The following is a 22544-nucleotide window of genomic DNA, read 5'->3' as shown; positions in this document are numbered from 1 at the left end:
AATAGCCTATAAGATTCAACATTTATTTAATGCAAAATTCTAGGATTAAAGGAAACTTCTACACAATTCACATTTTACAAGGGTACACATGCATACACAAAATGAGCACAGTAGGCCAGCGCTATACCGACTACGCTACCCAGGCCGACTGAAAGTTGGAATTTTAGGATTGAAAGATTGTAAGAATGAGAAGGGGTGGCCTGGAGGTACTTCTCTATTTTGTTGTTCACTGCTAGGAGGGAGTTGCTGTTATCCGTCTTGGAATGTAAACGGTACAGGATTTTAAGAAAAAACAGTAAATAGTTACGAAAAACAATGCAAATATTAAAAAAAAAACTTAAAAATAGGCACTAACGTCGAAATAGGTATTTTTAGGCACTATTAAACCCCTTTATTTATACTTGTATTTCCATGAAAAATGTAAATATTAAATCTCAAGCCTCTATGTATCAAGGAAATAAATAGGTTTTTGCCTGAATTCCGCTCTCTAGTTATTAGAATAGGTGAAATAAGTTTTTGCCCAAACTGTGAAAAGGGGTCGCAAAAATTGCCTGACTGTTAAAAATGTACGCTTACAATCAGTTTTAAATGACATAACTTTTCCCTCTGTGGTAAAGATGGACTCATTTTCAATCCACTGTCGTAATAGGCCTAAATGTGATTTCACTTGTTTTGGCATAACTTAACAGAATACGGCCCAATTGTATAAAACTCCCTGACTAAAGATCAACTTTGATCGAAGATCAAAGAGTAAACCGAGTTCAGACACGTCTTCTATTGTATAAAACTTTTCTGCGATCAAATTACCTTGGTTCAAATGCAATCTAAGTTCACGTGAAAAGGATTTGGCAACATCGCATAAACAGGTGAAATACGTGATGCGCGGACCATGTTATACAGGTTTGTTCAGTGTTGCCAATCTAGCGATTTTAACTCTTTTTCAACAACAATTTCTTTTAACTTTTATATTGCTTAAATAGGGATTTAGTGACCTTTTTAGCACCCCATAGTGACAAAATTTAATCTTTCTTTGTTGATAATGAGAAATCTAGCGACTTTACAACTACTTTTTGGCGACTTTCCGTACACTCTGTTGGAGACACTGGTTTTTTGTGCTATGTAAATAATGGCGAACAATAAGAAGAAGGTTGACTGTTATCCAAGTTGTTATCATGTTATGGTGTTTGATACTGCTAAACATAATAAAGCTTTATAAAACGACAATTTTCGTTTAGTAATACAGTTAATTGAACATTTATGAATGTACCTATCATATCCATTAATAATTAATGGTTGTTATAAACATAATATAATTATAGGTTATGTTATTTGATACTGCTGAACACGATAGAGCCTTATAAAATATAAGAATGTTTGTGTATTAAGGCAAGAAATTGAAAGAAATATATATAACTGTACCTATCATATCTATTAATGTTAATAATAATGGATTTTTATTTGCATAATCTGTCACTCGTATATTTCAAACAGAAAAGAAATAACTGAACCTGGATCATCTAACTTAACCGGAGAAATTTCTTCAGTCAAAGTTGACTTTAGTTTGAGACAAATTAATCTCAGATTAGACTTTATACAACACAAAATTCCAAGTTCGGCTGAAACAAGGATCAATTTAACCTCTGATCTAAGATTAAATGGTTTATACAATCGGGCCTACAAAATATAAAAATTCAATGTTAAGACCAAAAGCATCAGAATAAGACAGAATGCACACAGACCTGAGAAAAGTTCACAGCTTGTACCCACACACACTAGATCATACAGGCCCGATTGTATAAACCATTTAATCTTAGATCAGAGGTTAAATTGATCCTTGTTTCAGGTGAACTTGGAATTTTGTGTTGTATAAATTCTAATCTGAGATTAATTTGTCTCAAACTAAAGTCAATTTTGACTGAAGAAATTTCTCCGATTAAGTTAGATGATCCAAGTTCAGTTATTTCGTTTCTGTTTGAAATATACGAGTGACAGATTGTGCAAATAAAATATCCATTATTATTAATATCAATAGATATGATAGGTACATTTATATATATTTATTTCAATTTCTTGCCTTAATACACAAACAATCTTATATTTTATAAGGCTCTATCATGTTCAGCAGTATCTAATAACATAACCTATAATTATATTACGTTCATAACAACCATTAATTATTAATGGATATGATAGGTACATTCATAAATTTTCAATTAACAGTATTACTAAACGAAAATTGTCCTTTTATAAAGCTTTATTATGTTTAGCAGTATCAAACACCATAACATGATAACAACTCGGAGAACAGTCAACCTTATACGAGACGATAGAAGTCACCCTCGGCTCTCTTTTTGCGCATGCGCCATCGGTGTAGTATTTCCGCTTCTGGTGTGATGCTGGGCCCCGTTGTAAGCATAAAAATTGTTTTATTCACCGCATGCTAGATTCACCTTCGTCACAATCATACAGTGTTGCCAGATTTGAGGAAATTTCCTCAAATTAGGGAGCTTCTGTAAAGAAGAGGGAAATTTTGAGGATTTGAAGAAAATACTAGACTTTTGAGGAATTTTTGGCTTTCAATTAAATCCACAGAAGAAATGTACAATAAAAAATTGAACGCTTTATATTTTCTTTCTTTGATACACGTGTGTTATAAATACACATCTCTCAAGTCGATTTTCAATAAAATATTATGTTATTCATGAGATTTGTATTTGTCTTCCTTCTCTCCACAGCTCATCTTCTGTCTATCCAACTGATAAAATTCTACATCTTGATTACACAACTTTTAACACAAGAAAGTCTTATACATATTCCGAAGTGATAAGATTCGTTTGTACTGGCCGATCAGAATGATAGTTATTGACAAATTAGAACATGTACGCGAAAGAAAGTTTAAATTTCAAATTATTGCTACTTCACCAATACCAATCAATCTTTCTTATTTATTTATTTATTTAATTATAATCTTCAGCTCATTGCTTACAAAAATCTGTTGCCCTTTTCAAACCTACTGTTACCAACAGCTAATTACTCTTTTGTTTTGCTATAGAAGAAACAAACTTCACTCACATAATGTGTTTCAAATAAATCAGTATTATGATAGAATCTGTATTTCCGTTATACTTTAACGAATAAAATAACATGAAAGTTTAGAATGCAGTTGCTCTCTTCAATTTGTATTGTGCTTCTACATTCCCAGTATAATTCCAAAAACACTTAACCATAAAAATGCTAAATAAAAGTGAATGTCCGTTTCATTCAGATTAATTTTAGAATTAAACATTACTTTGCACTCGTTAGTCACAATTTAAAGCTTAAATATATTATAGAACAATATTGGGGCAAAATATATTATAAAGCAATATTGGGGTAATGTGGAAGTTTTACAGGTATTATAATGAACAAAACAGCACTTTTACGTCTTAACAAATCATCTATTTTTTTCTTTATCCGGCATTTCCTGCACAAATCCAGAGTTTGCAGACATGTTGAGGAAATTTGGGGAAATTTTGCCTGTTTCATCGAGGAAATTTTCGATTTGGAGCTGGCAACACTGCAATCATATATTATTTACATTTCGGTGATACAAGTTACGTAATTATAATAACAGTGCATTGGTAGATTTCGCAATTATTACTCCAGCTCCTGTTATCCAAGTCAAACCTTATTTTCGTATAATTGTATTCCAGAATATTTCCTCATAAGTCTTGATAGGCTATATGTATTAAGAGTTAATTTCTGGTGGTAGTATTGATATTAAACTTGGCCAACACAATATTCCATCTACAACTTCAGAGGGGCGGCAAGAACTAGCGCTGAGGTAGTTCTGAATATTTCAACTGTAAACCAACTTATGAATGTCGTGACATGCAAATAAATATCACCAAACGTAGGTGTCAACTTCAGAGGGGCTGCAAGACACTTTGTGTGCAAATTTATAAAACCAGGGGCATCACATCCAGTAAAATTAAGAGTGATCTCAACCTTGTTAACAATTCGAAGAGATATTCCTAAGTTAATAAAGCGGCGAAACTAGCGCTGAGGTAACTCTGGTGATTTCGGAAGTGAAAATTGTTGAATTTATAACGAATTCTTTTTATGTAGATACAGTTGATCGTATATGCATCATAGACAAATATATGCATGGCATAACAAAAGCCTAAACTAACCAAATCTAACCTGTCACAGATTCGTATATGCAACATGTATATAAGCGGGGAACTACTTCAGCACTAGTTTAGCTAAAAATTGAATTAATTTGTTTGAAAGATGAAGTACGATATAGGCCAAAGATTATTATTTGAACTCTATAGAGAGTAGTGGTTTGGTTCGACTGGAACATCTCGGAAAAAAGAAAATATATATATTTTTTTATTATTACCGGCATAGACCTATATTCATTATTATTTATTATTCCACAGTTGAGTAACAAAATGGACAAGAAACCATCAAGAAACTGTATTACAATAATCTGTAAGATGTTTACAGGACAAAAATTATTAAAACATGTAACAATGCTATACAATATTGAAGTATAACTTAATACACAATTTATGGCATTCATAGTTGACAAATTACCTAAGCAAGTGGTTGCCCACCTGGTTGTGTGGAACCAATGTATGTTTTCAAACATTATTTTAACTAAATTTAACTTCATCACATTCTGTGACATATCAGCTGGCTGAAATATTTTTTATCTCACACTTCGGAGATTTTAACAGGAATGAGTTTGTCCAAGGACTTCCCTTGGCTTGAAACTCTTGCTTACATATCCGATATTATTATTATTTTTCTTTATTTTAATCTCTAGGATCCAACTGTGTTCAGCATTCAGGATAAGACTAAAGCAACAATAAAGAAATTAAACTGGTCTTGCTGAGTTATCAATCGAGAATTCGATTAATGTTCCACTCTGTGACTTTCGTCCAATATGTTTGAAAGCATAAAAGTATCTTCATTGATTGACATTAAAATTACGGAAATATTATCAAATAAAGACAATTGTATGAAAAATTCATTCCCGATGACAAACAATTAATAGTTTGACCAAAGAAAAGGGTCTCTTAAAATTATTAGAATTATCTACTGATATCGTGGTTAAAAATTGTGTTTCCTAAAACATCTCTGTTGCAATCTTGGTTGCATGACTCACCAGTATATCTCAATGTTTTCTGGATTGCAGTACTACACTTAATGCCATTTGTATCAGTATATTTCAGTGAGAGTACATTTTCTGCTCTGGTCTTCTTGAAGAACAAATACGAGTATAGAAGTAAACATATTCTTAAGGTAGATTTGCAACTTAAGCTACGGTTTGTTTATGGTGATCATCACCGGACGCACATCGCCGGCGATTATAAATGCTGGCGATGATTGTCAGGAAGTGGTTTCTTTATCAGTGTAAATCGCTGTCAATTCTCATTTGTTTTGCTACTTTAACTCGATTAAATATTTCTACATGGCCTTCTCTAAAAATCGATTATTGAACATGTATGGAGTGATATGCGTCCTGAATTTGCTTCAGAAGCAACCTCCAGCGTTCTGCACCGCGTCCAACAATCATCGCTGTAAAGAAACAGTGCGCATTCATTTTAACAGCCAGCAACTCCAAGCAATGATCGCCGTAAACAAACTGCAGCTTTAGAGTACCTACAATTCAGCCAGACTTCGCAAAGCGACTTCAACCATTCCACTAATAATTTTATAAGTATAAAAAAACTTGTTTAACACTAGAAGAACCAACCGATCATTTGACTCATTTCGATATTTAATTTATTTGTACCTCCTCTGTGTATTTGCTCAACAAGCTAGTCCTTCAGGACATTTATTGAATTTACTCTTTTTAGATCCTCTGAAAATGTCAAGTCCCTATCATTATTTATGGGGATAAAAGTACAGTTACCTAGAAGGACGAACATGGGTCATTTTTACTGGTCTGCACTGTCTTATTTTCATGCAGCAGCAAACTACAAATATTGCTGTTTTATGATCGTCTTACGCCTCCTAATAATGAACTCAATAGGCCTACATTGTCCCCATGTGACAAGCTTACTGAATGTATGTGGCAAGTCTTTCATATTACCGAAAATATTCTCTTTATGTAGACTGGTTGATACTCAAACATAAGAACGACAATAGGGAGTTTATAACCGCTTTCCTATGACATTACAATATAGTCAATTTATTCTGGATAACAGCGGCAATTCTTTTGGCAACTGTGTGAAGTATTTCATTAGTCTATCTCAAGATTTCTATTTGCCATGTACTGTAGTTATTTTGCAAACATGGCACGAAAGGGTTTGAGCGATGAACTTCTGTTATGAAAGATTATGAGTGATGAAGAATTCTGCATTATTTAGAAACACTGTCAGAAATAGATTAGGAAAGAGAATATCCAGTTAGTGTTTGTGACGAAGATGAAAATGAGACTGGTGATTTTAATTATATCTCGCGAGATTATATATTCCAGCAGTGTCCAGGAAACCGGAGAGAAAGACCTGTCAGATTGGAGGGTGTCACAGCAGAAATAAGACATCACATGTCTGCGCAAAGTATAACAAATTCTGAAAGAATCATGTATGTGTGTGCAAAGTGTAGAATCATGTACATGTGTGTGTGCAAGATGTGATTATAATAATCAATAGACTATAGATAAATTCAGAAAACACAAAATATATATGTCAAAAATATTTAATGTAAAATTGAGTGAACATGATGTTAAGAACAGAATTGTATTTGAGAAATGGCAGAATTAATATGCTAGTACTTATACACAGTTAATAAAACAAATTTTCTTCATCTACACATAACAATTTCTTCTTAGAAGAAGAGTGTATTGTGGTCTCAAATTTTGTTCTGGAATTATTAACTCGCAACTCTTTAATTATACCCACTAAGTCTGTAATAAGACGATATTTCAAATGAAAGCTGCTAATGAGACAGAAATTTAGGATAAAACGTGCATGTCAAAATGACCGGTGCTGGTCGTACTAGGTAGTTTGAAAGTCCCAGTCTTTGTAATGTTAATTTTAACAGCAAAAGAAACATCCCACTGGAAACCGTATGGTTTCATTTTTGACAGTAAAGATATGATAAAACATAAAATAACCTTGTATTTGTATATTATATTCAAAACTTAAAACTGATATTTAATATAGCTACCAACTTATTAAGGGTAGTTAATTCACTACATTATGCAAATGTTTAATGAGTACAAAATGATTACCAGATTATTACAGAAAACACTGGAGGTCCACCAAAATGAAATGTAAGCTTCAAAGGGTTCATCACACACCATATTTGAAAACCACTGATTTAGGTTATGGCAAAATATAAGGATAATAAATAACGACTATAAGATGCAATGTTACAAATGTAAGATATTTACAGGGCAAAAATAGAGCACAATACATTAACAGAAAATAATATATAAATTATGAGGAATATTTACAGAAATTATCTTTGAGAAAATAAGAGACGATACATGGAGACATTATTCATTTAAGATAAATCATGATAAAAACAATAATACGTTAGCATTAAATAAGTGCAAAATAAGATGTTGAGGATGTAATGTAATTAATGGAACACACTGAATATCTGGATTGCGGTAAATAAAACATTTTTATGCTTACAACGGGGCTCAGCATCACACCGGAAGCGGAATTTCTTCACCGATAGCGCATGCATAATAAAGGGAGCCGAGGGTGACTTTTATCGTCTCGTATTATTGTTCGCCATTATTTACATTACACAAAAAACCAGTGTCTCCAACAGAGTGTACGGAAAGTCGCCAAAAAGTAGTTGTAAAGTCTCCAGATTTCTCATTATCAACAAAGAAAAATTAAATTTTGTCACTATAGGGTGCTGAAAAGGCCATTAAATCCCTATTTAAGCAATATAAAAGTTAAAAGAAATTGTTGTTGAAAAAGAGTTAAAGTCGCTAGATTGGCAACACTGAACAAACCTGTCCGCGCATCACGTATTTCACCTGTTTATGCGATGTTGCCAAATCCTTTTCACGTGAACTTAGATTGCATTTGAACCAAGGTAATTTGATCGCAGAAAAGTTTTATACAATAGAAGAAGTGTCTGAACTCGGTTCACTTTTCGATCTTCGATCAAAGTTGATCTTTAGTCAGGGAGTTTTATACAATTGGGCCTTAATCTTAGATCAGAGGTTAAATTGATCCTTGTTTCAGCTGAACTTGGATTTTTGTGTTGTATAAAATCTAATCTGAGATTAATTTGTCTCAAACTAAAGTCAACTTTGACTGAAGAAATTTCTCCGATTAAGTTAGATGATCCAAGTTCAGTTATTTCTTTTCTGTTTGAAATATACGAGTGACAGATTGTGCAAATAAAATATCCATTATTATTAATATCAATAGATATGTTAGGTACATTTATATATATTTATTTCAATTTCTTGCCTTAATACACAAACATTCTTATATTTTATAAGGCTCTATCGTGTTCAGCAGTATCAAATAACATAACCTATAATTATATTATGTTTATAACACCATTAATTATTAATGGATATGACAGGTACATTCAGAAATGTTCAATTAACTGTATTACTAAACGAAAATTGTCGTTTTATAAAGCTTTATTATGTTTAGCAGTATCAAACACCATAACATGATAACAACTTGGAGAACAGTCAACCTTCTTCTTATTGTCCGCCATTATTTACATAGCACAAAAAACCAGTGTCTCCAACAGAATGTAATACGGAAAGTCGCCAAAAAGTAGTTGTAAAGTCGCTAGATTTCTCATTATCAACAAAGAAATATTAAATTTTGTCACTATGGGATGCTAAAAAGGTCCCTAAATCCCTATTTAAGCAATATAAAAATTAAAAGAAATTGTTGTTGAAAAAGAGTTAAAATCACTAGATTGGCAACATTGAACAAACCTGTGTAACATGGTCCGCGCATCACGTATTTCACCTGTTTATGCGATGTTGCCAAATCCTTTTCACGTGAACTTAGATTGCATTTGAACTAAGGTAATTTGATCGCAGAAAAGTTTTATACAATAGAAGAAGTGTCTGAACTCGGTTCACTTTTCGATCTTCGATCAAAGTTGATCTTTAGTCAGGGAGTTTTATACAATTGGGCTACAGTCTTCTATCTGGGAACAAACTTCACGAATTCCAATAATGCGACTTTTTCGCAGTTCATTCACCTCAGCCACCCCATACCCTTCTACTGCTATGTCATATCTGCGATCAGTGGAAATTCCAAAATAAACACAGTCCCAATCAGTGCCCTTCAGAGGGTGAAGCCTCTTTGAAGGGCGGCCTGCTATACAAAGACAGACGGAATTCCCTGTTAACCATTTTATTCAAAACAACCAAAGACTGAAGGGATAAAGACCGCAGATTGGGTCGCTTTCTCTAGCGCAGAAGAGAATAAAAAATTATAACTATAAGATGTATTTAATCACTTAATGTATAATGTTTTAATATCTTTTAAGTCTTTTTAAAGGTCTTTTTAGGCAATTTAGGTCTTCAACTTCCGATCCCTACTGATAAGATAATAAAGCTGGAAAAATGAATGGAAATAAAGTATTCTCAATTTTCGTTTGAGACAAAAATGAAATTAAGGGGACACTCAACTTAAAAATTGGAGAAAAAGTGTCATAGAAATGAAAAATTAAATTTCTACACTAATTTACGTGACAGAACTAGATCAATACGCAGAATTCTTCCCCTATTCATTGAGAAGTCACTGTCAAGTGCACAAAGCCAAAAAATAAAAAATGATAATTAAAAGTGATATTTCAATTAATGATTGATTAAAAATTGAAATATTTTTTATTTTGAAAAGTATTGGATATAATGAGCTGAGATTTTGCATGTTACTTTCCATGTGTATATTAAACTTTTTCTCCAAATTTGAAAAATATTGGTCAAATAGGAAAAAAGTTCCAAAATATAGTTGAGTGTCCCCTTAAAAAGGAGAATTTACATAATTCCGGGCGGTACCAATTTACCTCGGGAGGCAGGGGATTCCATTTTGATTCTGGGAGGGTTGGCAAGCCTATCCATTAGAGAAAGTATTGCGATGCTGGAAAAAACTCAAGGAAATTCAATACAATTCAAATAAATTTAAGTCGTAAATAGAGTTGTAACTGCTATTGATATCGTCAGATGTACGGTTCACATACAATGAAATTAGTTAATGTGAAGACAAAACTTGTCATACCTAGTGTAATTGAAAACACGTTAATACAAACAGATAGTGATGCAGCTAGAAGTCACAAAACGAAATGCAGCTTGCACGTTTTCCTAAGTCTTGCTGCAACGAGGTTCAGTCTGTATCTCATGAACACACAAGCTTGACCGTCGTCCGGTATGGTCTAGTGGCTAGGATACCTGGCTTTCACCCAGGAGGCTCGGGTTCGATTCCCGGTACCGGAATAATTTTAATGCTATTGACAACTATTATTTAGGAAGTTACAATGATGATTAATGTATGTTTCTGCATTTCTTCTTGGAAGCCTCCAGTTTAAGTGATAACTTGTTAAGTAAGTACATAATAGTCTGCTTATGTTTTAAATATTAACATCAATAATGCAATGCAACAAAAAAGAAAAACAATTTTCGACAAGCTGACGTCTGAAAATGAGGTCGAAATTTTAATAGCATTACTGTGTGAAATATATGCATGAAACAAGGCATGAAGGCATGTATTAAAAATTGAATTTACAATTTACATAACTACTGTATGTTTCTTGAATTCAGTTGAATACCTTAGACACAATTAAAACACTAACAATCGTCTATTCGCTACATTGCGTTGTGTACACATCCATCGGTATGAATGGCATATTATTTTATAACGGAGAGAAATATGTGATACAGTATTTACTTTAATTTATATTTTATGACAAATTTTAACGTGAAAATTTGTGAGAGAGGGGTTCATGCGATTAAATATCGGAACTATAAGACTGCAGCATCGACTTTTATTAATTACTAGCCGTACCCGTGCGCTCCGCTGCACCCGTTAGAAATAAATATAAAGTAATTACATAATTAAAATAGGACATTTGAGCCAGGGAACATTCGTGTTTGATAAAAGGATAAATCGTTTAATATGTTACTTAATTTAAGTTGTGTTTAAATAATTAAAATGCTATCATTTCGGTCCAGAGACACTCATTTGGTGCAATGACAATTCCTTTAACATGTTTCTTAATTGTTATTACATGTAACCATAGTTTAATGAACAACACTGACATCATTTAGATTTAATGTCTATACTTTATTTTACTTGCTATATGTTTCCATTGAATTATGGTAATAACTTAATTTCAACCCTTCTTTTCTACGTATTCAGTAAATGGCGTTTGGCCCACTATGGTTCTGAACCCTTCAAATAACTTAAATTATATTATATAATATTACATATTATATCATATTATATTATATCAGAAGTTACTGTAATAACATTATAGCATTTTGTCCGTCTAGAGATACTACACTTTCCAATGGTGAAATAATAATTAATTACACAAATCGGTTAATTTAGCTTCCGATATTATTTCATACAAACACAGAAACATTCTCTGTAGGCTATCTTTCATAGCTTTCGATTGTTGCTGTCCAAGGCCCCTTATATACCAAGTCATTTGTTTTTTATTTCATTATACGGCCTTAGATGACAGTTATTTTAATTTTAAAACTCATTTATCTCATTAAATATCAGTCCTATCAAAATTTTTCAGGGAATAAAACTTATCGCAAAATATTTCTAAAGAAACTTTTGTTATGTAACATTTTTCACAAAAATCAATAATAAGCGAGATATTTCGATTTATTTAATTCAGGCCCCCTTATAATCCCCCTTTTAAATAATGTATTTTGAATGCCATATAGCCTAAAATCTAAGTACAGGTACGGCTAGTAAATAAATAAATAAATGCTTGATATTGTATTTGTATATAAATTAATAATAATAATAATAATAATAATAATAATAATAATAATAATAATAATAATAATAATAATAATAATAATAATAATCAGGGAACGGATTTATATGGACTAAAAATATATGAAATATGTAAATATATATGTAGTTATTTTTACCAAAATATGGAATTAAATATGGATTTTTACCAAAATATGGAATTAAATATGGACTTAAAATTATAAAAAAATGACTATGTACGTTAAATATTGGTACATTTTAATCAAACTAAACAAAAAATATAATGGACGTACCTTATCTTCCAATGTAGTTTCAACAAAACACAATTTTTATTGTCTGTTACCATAACAATAGGTTACAAACATTTCTTTCAAGTGCTGAAAAGTGAATCTTCTTCTATTGTCTCTGAGGATAGATTTATACTGACTAAAAGAGCGTTCGACGTCACAAGAAGTAACTGGTACATAATTCAATTTCACAATGTCTGCTGGGGATAAGTCCAAGTTAATCTTCACTGTTGATTCACCACTCATCACAGCAACAACCTTTTGTAGTTCTTCATATCCAGGGTTTTTTGAAAGTACAGTGTCCACCTTAGCTCTTACTGCATCTGCAACTTTACCTCTACCACGATTCAGTTGTTCCACAGTACTATTTATAATTTCAAAACTTTCAGATAGTGAAAGGTGCCTATTTTGGAGACTTTTGAGCGTTTTTATGATGCATGAAAATGTATGCTGAATGTGAGCTAAGTCATTCTTCACACTTATGTCACAGGTAACTGTTTTCGCAGTATCAATTGAGACTGCATCTTCAGAGTCCAATGCAAGGAGAACATTGTTAATAGAGTCTATATGTTCGGCATAATATTCAACTGCTTCTAGCCATGTACCCCATCTAGTTAAAATTGGCTTTGGTGGCAATGGAATTTCAGGGTACATTTCTTTCAACACGTTAACTCTACTGGGAGCTTTGAGAAATACTTTTTTCACTGATGAAATCAACAAATCTACTTTAGGGAAATTGTCTCTGACCACTTCTGCCACACGATGAAATGCATGCGCCACACAAGTAAAATGAGTCAATTTAGGATATACAACAGATAATGCTTGTCCAGCTTTGACCATATAAGGGGCAGCATCGCTAATAAAGAATAACACATTATCGTACATAATACCCTTTGGCCACAGGATACCCATAGCTTCGTTGAACAGTTTAACTATAGTTTTGTTATTGCACTTTTCTAGAACATCACAATGTAAAAGAATTCGTTCAGAATATTGTTCACTTAACAAACCGATAACTACATTACCAACAAGTCTACCTTCTTTGTCGGGAGTCTCATCAATGGAAACCCAAATTGAACTATCTTTAATTTCATCTCTTATCTTCTGTATTGTCTCATCGTAGATGGATGGAGCATACGTCTTCCTAAGTGTTGACTCATCCGGGATTGTATGTTGAGTATATTTTTCAAGGAATTCCCTGAAGACCTTATTCTTTAGTTTGTAGAGAGGAATATCAGCAGAGATGAGAGAACGGCACAGGTCGATGTTAAACTCAGATCTTACATTCGATGTTGTTGGTTGTGTTAAAAACAATTGTCTCTGCTTGGAATTTAGTTGTTTGTTGGCCTGATGTTTACTAGTTGTAATGTGTTGTTGCACCAGGAACTTTTGTGTAGATGATACTGCACACTGACACAAATTACAAAATAATATTTTATTGTCAGTTGATAAACCATCTTCTTTAAATTCTGAAATGTAACTTGTTAGTTTTGATTTTAAATTGACTGAATGACGTACTTTTGGCATATTTACCGTCTTTATAGTATGATTTACAAAACTGAACCTATGTGTACTCTGACTGGCATTTAACTGTTGAGCTGCACAACTGAAGTCTGTTAAAAATTTTAAATTAAATTAATACAGTTTTGTAACTTACTTTCCCATTGTTGATAGGACTGCTAATTTTCAAATAACTCTGATGTTAAAGGGATTACTGAACATGTGTTTAAATCTCTATTGTTGAAATGTATTTTTAAAAGTTAATGGAATTTTGTTTTGTTTTATTGTTAAACCTAATATAATATGGACTGTTTTATATGAAATATGGAAAATATATGGAAATTAACGAAAATATGTACTAAACTCTAAAATATGGAAAAATATGGAAAATAAAAGTAGGATTTTTCAACCCTACACATTGTGAAACATAAAGATAATGCAAAATATAAATTATATTAGCTTTATAAGTAAATATGTATTTACATTTAAATCCTTTCCCTGGTAATAACTTAATTTCAACCCTTCTTTTCTACGTATTCAGTAAATGGCGTTTGGCCCACTATGGTTCTGAACCCTTCAAATAACTTAAATTATATTATATAATATTACATATTATATCATATTATATTATATCAGAAGTTACTGTAATAACATTATAGCATTTTGTCCGTCTAGAGAAACTACACTTTCCAATGGTGAAATAATAATTAATTACACAAATCGGTTAATTTAGCTTCCGATATTATTTCATACAATCACAGAAACATTCTCTGTAGGCTATCTTTCATAGCTTTCGATTGTTGCTGTCCAAGGCCCCTTATATACCAAGTCATTTGTTTTTTATTTCATTATACGGCCTTAGATGACAGTTATTTTAATTTTAAAACTCATTTATCTCATTAAATATCAGTCCTATCAAAATTTTTCAGGGAATAAAACTTATCGCAAAATATTTCTAAAGAAACTTTTGTTATGTAACATTTTTCACAAAAATCAATAATAAGCGAGATATTTCGATTTATTTAATTCAGGCCCCCTTATAATCCCCCTTTTAAATAATGTATTTTGAATGCCATATAGCCTAAAATCTAAGTACAGGTACGGCTAGTAAATAAATAAATAAATGCTTGATATTGTATTTGTATATAAATTAATAATAATAATAATAATAATAATAATAATAATAATAATAATAATACCTACTTACTTACTGGCTTTCAAGGAACCCGAAAGTTCATTGCCGCCCTCACATAAGCCCGCCATCGGTCCCTATCCTGTGAATAATAATAATAATAATAATAATAATAATAATAATAACAATAATAATAATGATACTAATAATAACAATAATAATAATAATAATAATAATAATAATAATAATAATAATAATAACATTTAGTTTAAAACCAAATACGTTATAATAATATTGACATAAATACCTAAACAAATAAAACATTACAAATAAAAAAATTAATTTGTTTCGAAATTCCCCACCCCTCCACATTGTTATCAATTATTTTAATACTGCAGCAGACCCCGATGTTTCCCACTCCATAAATTCGGCGCCGATGGTATTCCAGCCTTTCTTTCAGTTGCTGTTATGACGTCCGCAGACTAAAACCAGAGTACATACACTAACTGACTGTAGTGGTAGTGGTAGCTTTCTTCAAACGTCGATTGATAGGTCCGAGGCGCGTGGCCTGAAGTTGCGCCCAATTCGCAAGCAACTTGTAGCTGTCGCGCCCTTCGGTTGTTTCCAGCAAGTCCGACAACGGAAGCTTTCAATACAGAGTGCGAGACGAGTGCAAACTTTCACTTCCTCTGGTAGCTCAGTTGGTAGAGCGGTGGACTGTAGTGGTTAAACATTAATGTAGTAATCCATAGGTCGCTGGTTCAAATCCGGCCCGGAGGAAATTTTTTTATTGCATTATTTATAATTATCCATTGGATATTTACACAAAAATTATAATCCAAATTTCTGTAAACCTATAAATACGTGTTGTGTAACAAAAACAATGAAGACGTCCATACGTGACACGTGTGTGCAGGCTGGATTACGTAATTCATTTTCTGTGTGCACAAAACTAAAGTGTCACATGAGTTTTGTGACGTATTCTGAAATTACATATAATATAACAGTCTTTAAATATCTTACAATGGATTCTTTGTATTTTTACGAAAACATCAAATTATGTATTTGTATAATTTTACATTTTAGTGATCAATCTTTGGCGACTGGACAAAAAAAAAAAAGTTATACAATAAGTACCGAAGAGAAAAACCCTAGAAAATAGGGCGTATTTTGTACAACGAGTAATGTAATATACATGCTGCACATCTATGAGTGAAGCTAGGCCCTAAATAAAATTACGATGGCACTTATCCTCTTTTCTGAGTGGATTGCACAGCTGTTTTTATGTCCAGTCTTCATTTGCGGTTTGAACCCAACTTGTGAGTAACAATTAAAAACAGATGACGATAAACCGATTAATTAATGGCAGAAGAGACATAGTCATTCCTACATAATGGATTTTTTTTAAATCTCGTTTTACACTGAAAGTGTGAAGTCTAGAACGTACTCACTTATTGAATCTAAGTAAACCTGGGAATTTCAAAAAAGAGTTTAAAAATATGTCCTTAATCCATTATAGCATTTATGCAATTACCGAAATTACACATTAAAATTATTCCGGTACCGGGAATCGAACCCGAGCCTCCTGGGTGAGAGCCAGGTATCCTAGCCACTAGACCATACCGGACGACGAACGTTAGAGTTTACTACATTGTACATAACGACAGTGACGGCATCGCTGTAAGACTGTCCGGCGTCTTTTATCATGAGGGTTTATGTGCAGCGATGTGAAAACGCACACCAAGATGAGAAATTATTGCAGAATTGTCTGTCTTATGTCGGATAAGTAATAAATACTTAACTCAGATCGGAGCTGCCCAATGTTTCGTTATTATTAAATTATATTCCCACTTTAATTTCGCAGCCTTACTAACTACTAACCTTATTTCTATTTTTTTTTTGTATTCGTCCAACAACTATGGAGATTTAGCAAACAACATTACCTATGATTTAATTTGTATTTTTGTTCACTTTTTATAGAATGCTAATTACTTAAGATGTTTCCATTCTTTCTGTATTGTCTTCATGTCTCTGATATCTTCTAATAGTTTAACAAAACCATTTTACGTCTACATTTCCATATTTTAACAATAATTTACGTTATCGTTTTTAGGCATTATTATTATTATTATTAGTATTATTATTATTATTACTCCATGGCTGAACTGAAATGTCCACTTAATACAGCGTTGTGAAACAACATACTTTAAAACATTTCAATATAAAAAAATTCTCCCCGGCGGGGAATCGAACCCCGGTCTCCCGCGTGACAGGCGGGGATACTGACCACTATACTACCGAGGAATACAAATGATTTCTTTTAAGTTTCTTTAGGTATGTTACGTAGAATTAGCTTTTAAGTGTAACTCGTTAATAACTACAATATTTGAAGAACTTTCAGTTATTATAACTTAGTGATGAGAACTTTATTTATTTATTTATTTATTTATTTATTTATTTATTTATTTATTTATTTATTTATTTATTTATTTATTTATTTATTTATTTATTTATTTATTTATTTATTTATTTATTTATTTATTTATTTATTTATTTATTTATTTATTTATTTATTTATTTATTTATTTATTTATTTATTTATTTATTTATTTATTTATTTATTTATTTATCTATTTATTTATTTATTTATTTTCAACCTGGTAGAGATAAGGCCATCAGGCCTTCTGTGCCCCTCTACCAGGGGATTACAACTGCAATATGAAGAATAAAATTACAATTAATATTAAATTTACAATTGCAATAACAATCAAAGTAAGGAAAGATTACCTGATAAATAAAAGTTAGACAATTTATCCTAGAAGTTAAAAACAGAGAATATATATTTTTTTTTACTGAATTACAAATTAAACCTAGAATAACAAAATTGTATAGTCATTAAATTACCGGATATTGAAATATTTTGTGATAGATTAAGAAAACTATTTACAAGAAACCATGTCTGAACGAGTCTCAATTTCTGACCAAGTGCCTAGTAAGTTTGCGTTTGAATTCAATTTTATTTCGACAGTCCCTGATGCTAGCAGGTAACGAATTCCAGAGTCTTGGCAGGGCTATTGTGAAAGAGATGAGTATGAGGAGGTGCGATGGGATGGTATTGTTGGTATAGTTTCATGGCGAGAGCGTGTGTTGAGATTATGGTGGGAAGAAAGGTAAGTGAAACGAGACGACAGGTACGAAAGAATAGAAGAGTTCAAGATTTCGTAGAGAAAGAGGGGTGAATGTAAATTTCTTTTCTTATCTAGTTTAAGCCAACCTATTGCTTCCAGGGATGGGGTAATATGATCATATTTACGAACATTGCTTACAAAACATACACACAAGTTATGAGCACGTTGAAGTTTCGTTTTGTTGTCGCTGGAAATGTCAGTCAGTAAAATGTCAGCATAGTCAAACTAGGGCAATACAAGCGTCTGCACAAGGGACTTTTTTAAGCAAGAGGGAAGATGAACATTTATCCTTTTCGGCACATGGATAATAGAATATACTTTTCTGCAGGTTCTGTGATTTGCATGTTCCAGTTGTGATTATTATCCATGTGAATGCCAAACTTACTGTCCTTGAGGTACAGAGAGAAGGGAAGGACCCGAATGGCACGTAATAAAGAAATAATTACAAAGTCGAAATATTATCTCTCTCTTGAAGTCAAATTCTAAGAAAATTTTATAAATTTTTCTACCGATTTAAATAAATCGAATCTGTAGTATGAAACTCCTTATCAATAGTGACAGTAGCAGTAATAACAACAACAATAATAATAATAATAGTAATAATAATAATAATAGTAATAATAATAATAGTTATAATAATAATAGTTATAATAATAATAATTATAATAATAATAATAGTTATAATTAGGGCTAGGATTTTGATGACCTATAAATCATAAAAAATGTCCTAAAAACAATGCATTTATGACCTAAAAATCTTTCAAAAATGCCCTTAAAAATGTCCTAAAAACTGATCTTACATTCTAAAATTGGCTTACTAGGAAAAGGAGTTTTGTGCTACTTAATATTTACACTAGTAATTAAATTAAATTCTAGTACCAACATTTAAGTTTATTTAATTTTACGTAATTTTTTCTGAGTGGTGCACTTTAATTAATTATTTTACCTGATGTAATTTCCATGTAGTCCATCACAAGGCCACTCTTATCCGGAATTAGCAAGTATAGAGGAGTCTATATTGAAGGGGTGGTTGGACTGGTCCATTACATGGGGTGTACTACGTTAAAAGGGCAATATTTGTGTAGAAAAACGATTAAAATACTATACAAAATAATGGGTATTAGCCACCAGCATAGCTCGGTCGGTTAAGGCACTTGCCTGCCAATCCGGAGTTGCGCTCGGGCGCGGGTTCGATTACCGCTTGGGCTGATCATCTGGTTGGGGTTTTTCCGAGGATTTCCCCAACCATTGTCAGGTAATCTATGACGAATCCTCGGCCTCATCTCGCCAAATATCATATAACTATCACCAACTCCATCGGCGCTAAATAACCTCGTAGTTGGTACAGCATCGTTAAATAACCAAGTAAAAAATAAAGAGTATTAATGGACAAAATATGTAGACAAAATATCAAAGGAAATAAACATTACTTCATATTAATAATGGGGGTTTGTGGCCAAAATTAAATGAAAATGCCTAAAAAATGTCCGAATAACACAAAAGATGCTCTTATGAGTTGAAACAGGCAAAAAATGCAAAAAAAAAAAAAATGCCCTAACAAATATGTCTTACAACACTCAGTTTATCACATAACATATAAATACTAAAGCAGCTATGTTTCTGGCTTACTAGAAAAAAGATGCAATTTCATAAAAATCCTAGCCCTAGTTATAATAATAATTTATTTATTTATTTATTTATTTATTTATTTATTTAGAATATTAATGTGCGAAACAACAGCACAAGGCCAATTACAGTTTAGCACAGGTACAAAACGAAACAAAACAACAAATGATGATGAGAATGAATGATAGAAAATGGCAATGAGATGAAAATACAATCAATATAATAGTATACATTACTCAATTGACCAAAATGCAACAAAATAAATAGCACAAATAATATTATTAAAATTAGTTCAGTGAGATAATTAAAATGATGGCAATTAAATAAAATGTATTATAAATGAATTAATGAAACCATATAAATGAAGACAGGAATCATATAATTAATATTGTAAGTTATGCAAATGACGAGAATAGTATGATATATATCTAACAATGGCATAAATAATACAACTGACATAAAACTCGAAAAGTATATACTACACATTAAATGGATCCAAGTTCAATCCATGCAAATTAGCATATTTAATACATCTGCAGACCGGAGACAGAGATTTAGAATTCCTATTATAAAACAATTTATGAAATCTTAAACCCTTAGCAGGAATACGAAGACTGATATTGCTTATGAAAGATTCACAATCAATATCACCCTTAATGACTTTGCAAAAAAATAAATAATCAAGATCCTGACGTCTGGTGAACAAACTACCGCAATTGAAATATTCGCAATTAGTCTCATAGTTATAATCGAAATTTGGTAAAAATCTATAATAATAATAATAATAATAATAATAGTAATAATAATAATAATAATAATAATAATAATAATAAATCGATTGATAATAGTTTATGTTTAGGTCCATGGGTTGTAGGGGGGGCCCGGTTTAGTTTACTGCATTTGCTTCGTTTCTCAAGTCTTGTCTAACACCAGATGAGTCGATAAGACGCACAAAGCCGCCCATCAAAGAAACGAACACAATGCAGTTCGGTTCTGTACGTGCGTAAAGCTCAAGAAAAACCCTCCATAAAATCATTACGTCAGGCCAGTTCACGATGTCACCACATGATCCGTGGACTACACACGGCGTACATAAAAACGACACAAATGAGATTATTGGTGATAACAGAGAATGGGGGAAAGTGGAATTTGCGCAATGGCCGATATCTCGAATAGGACCAATGTATGAGTAGCAGATTTTATAGCTTCAACATGCCACGGAGTTTCACATAAAGCTTTGATTTCACAAGTGTACAGACTCTGGAAGGAAAACTTAGGTAAAATCTCCGAGATGGCAAACGTGAGTTGCCGCTGCAATCAACCATTAAGGAAAGTGTAAGACAATTCTATAGGTTACTCTTATGGAAAGTAAGCCGTAAGTAAATTGATTTCAAGGGAGTTACTCTTTGAGTTATTTCAAAGAAAAAAGTTTAACACAATTTAGTTCGCTTTTGCTTCCTTTTCGAGATAAAAAATCTTTTATGTGGAACATTTCATAATGTTTCTTGGGAAAGCCATTGATTTAATTCCCAACATGCTCAGTCAATTTAAAAAAAAAACAGTGTATTATGATAATACATCATTGATTGCTAATCATTACAAATGGCTTTTAAGGAACCCGGAGGTTCATTGCCGCCCTCACATAAGCCCGCCATTGCTCCCTATACTGAGCAAGATTAATCCAGTCTCTTCCATCATGTCCCACCTCCCTCAAATCCATTTTAATATTATCTTCCCATCTACGTCTCGGCCTCCCTAAAGGTCTTATTCCCTCCGGCCTCCCAACTAACACTCTATATGCATTTCTGGATTCGCCCATACGTGCTACATGCCCTGCCCATCTCAAACGTTTGGATTTAATATTCATAATTATGTAAGGTGAAGAATACAATGCGTGCAGTTCTGTGTTGTGTAACTTTCTCCATTCTCCTGTAACTTCATCCCTCATAGCCCCCAAACATTTTCCTAAGAACCTTATTCTCAAACCCTTAACCTATGTTCCTCTCTCAAAGTGAGAGTCCAAGTTTCACAACCATAAAGAGCAACCGGTAATATAACTGTTTTATAAATTCTAACTTTCAGATTTTTTGACAGCAGACTGGATGATAGAAGCTTCTCAACCAAATAATAACAGGCATTTCCCATATTTATTTTGTGTTTAATTTTCTGTCGAGTGTCATTTATATTTGTTACTGTTGCTCTGAGAAATTTGAATTTTTCAATGTCTTCAAAGGATAAATTTCCAATTTTTATATTTCCATTTCGTACAATATTATGGTCACGAGACATAATCATATACTTGTCTTTTCGGAATTTACTTCCAAACCGATCGCTTTACTTGCTTAAAGTAAAATTTGCGTGTTTCCCTAATCGTTTGTGGATTTTCTCCTAACATATTCAACGTCATCCGCATAGACAAGCAGCTGATATAACCCGTTCAATTCCAAACCCTCTCTGTTATCCTGGACTTTCCTAATGGCATATTCTAGAGCGAAGTTAAAAAGTAAAGGTGATAGTCCATCTCCCTGCTTTAGCCCGCAGTGAACTGGAAAAGCATCAGATAGAAATTGGCCTATACGGACTCTGCTGTAAGTTTCATTAAGACACATTTTAATTAATCGAACTAGTTTCTTGGGAATACCAAATTCAATAAGGATATTATATAAAACTTCTCTCTTAACTGAGTCATACGCCTTTTTGAAATCTATGAATAACTGATGTACTGTACCCTTATACTCCCATTTTTTCTCCAATATCTGTCGAATACAAAAAATCTGATCAATAGTCGATCTATTACGCCTGAAACCATACTGATGATCCCCAATAATTTCATCTACATATGGCGTTAATCTTCTCAAAAGGA

General features: G+C 32.3%; 4 non-coding genes across 4 annotated transcripts; 2 read left to right on the top strand and 2 right to left on the bottom strand.

Moving 5' to 3' along the window:
* The first annotated feature begins 10360 nt into the window (after positions 1-10360).
* On the top strand, positions 10361-10432 carry TRNAE-UUC (transfer RNA glutamic acid (anticodon UUC)). Its single transcript has one exon. It is a non-coding gene; the product is annotated as a tRNA-Glu (tRNA).
* Positions 10433-15553: 5121 nt separating this feature from the next.
* TRNAY-GUA (transfer RNA tyrosine (anticodon GUA)) lies at positions 15554-15647 on the top strand. Its single transcript has 2 exons — positions 15554-15590; positions 15612-15647. It is a non-coding gene; the product is annotated as a tRNA-Tyr (tRNA).
* A 775-nt stretch (positions 15648-16422) lies between these two features.
* Positions 16423-16494, bottom strand: TRNAE-CUC (transfer RNA glutamic acid (anticodon CUC)). Its single transcript has one exon. It is a non-coding gene; the product is annotated as a tRNA-Glu (tRNA).
* Positions 16495-17099: 605 nt separating this feature from the next.
* Positions 17100-17171, bottom strand: TRNAD-GUC (transfer RNA aspartic acid (anticodon GUC)). The gene has a single exon. It is a non-coding gene; the product is annotated as a tRNA-Asp (tRNA).
* Positions 17172-22544: the final 5373 nt, after the last annotated feature.

Source organism: Periplaneta americana, chromosome 4 (assembly GCF_040183065.1).
Source record: "Periplaneta americana isolate PAMFEO1 chromosome 4, P.americana_PAMFEO1_priV1, whole genome shotgun sequence".
Taxonomy (NCBI): Eukaryota; Metazoa; Arthropoda; class Insecta; order Blattodea; family Blattidae; genus Periplaneta; species Periplaneta americana.
This window is presented reverse-complemented; position numbering and strand designations above follow the sequence as displayed.